This window comes from Penaeus monodon, chromosome 29, assembly GCF_015228065.2.
Source record: "Penaeus monodon isolate SGIC_2016 chromosome 29, NSTDA_Pmon_1, whole genome shotgun sequence".
Lineage (NCBI taxonomy): Eukaryota > Metazoa > Arthropoda > Malacostraca > Decapoda > Penaeidae > Penaeus > Penaeus monodon.
This window is the reverse complement of record NC_051414.1, coordinates 28,380,041-28,381,275: the sequence shown is the minus strand read 5'-3', so window position 1 is coordinate 28,381,275 and position 1,235 is coordinate 28,380,041.

Below are 1,235 nucleotides of genomic sequence, written 5' to 3'. Positions count from 1 at the left end.
GACTTTATGCTGTTTTAAAGTTCCACAACTTTAAACATTTCCTATACTCATTTATGAATTTCTACCTTAGTTTAAATTTGCATTCAATTATTTATACAAACAAGGCTTCTGTATTATAGACAAGTCTGTACTTTTAAACAAATACACAGTTACTGAAATTAATTTACCAAATACTTTTGCAATAACATAAAAGAACACAAGTATATTGGGAATTTTTTCTGATTACACGACATCAAGAATCTACTCATTTTCTCAACAGTATAAGGATTAAATATACGGAAATACAGTCAGAAATTTATACACTAATTGCACTCAAATTCTCATTTTGGAGGTTTGGAACACCTTAAGCATTACTCTCTCTGCTTTCTCCTCGTTCATGAGGAAGAGTTAAAACATGGTAATTCTCGACAGGAGCTCCTTGTTCATTGTTTCCTTGGGAGAGATGACTCTCAACAGGTCTTGGTGGTCCAGGTACATCATATAATAATTGTGGGTGTCCAGGCCAAGGAGCTTCTTCAGGAATGGGGTGTGTGGTGTTCATATCATCCTGAAATATGAAATACTGGAATGAAGCAGGAACATACCTAGGCAGTCAGTGGCAAATAAGAGTCAGTTTTCTTTAAAGATAATAGTGATTGATGGAATTTCTTTTCTTGTTAGGGGTTAATACATGCATTACTTGTTTTGTTTCTTTGTATTAAGAGTACCTTAAAAAAAAAAAAATTACATTAGTCCAAAATGAGCAGCAAATCATAGTATTCTTACCATGTGGCTGCCAAGTGCAAGTGATGCTCTGGATATGCGATTCCAGGCAGCTGTCATACTTTCTAGCAAGCTTGAATTTTCTTCATCTTCAGAATCTGCAAATTTCACCCTCCTTTCTGGTATATCATCATTAAACTCAAGCTCATCTACATAATTAAAAACGTCATCCATCTCACTTTTCTGTCTTTCCGTTCTCCTCCTGAGGCTGTCCAATTTTCCGTGTGGAGCTGGTGCTTGTTCTTGCACAGGGTCCTGGTAGTGGCTCTCATCATCCTGTTCAATATCTTCAGTTTCCTGCAAATCTCCATTATAAGTCTCCTGTTCAAAGTACCATAAGGATTATGATAACGAACATTAGCAGCTAGAAAGAAATATACACAATATAGCATATCAGCAACAAATCAGTTATAAATGTAACATTATATAAGCTAAAATCTCTTTACCTATATATAAATATACATGTGTGTGTG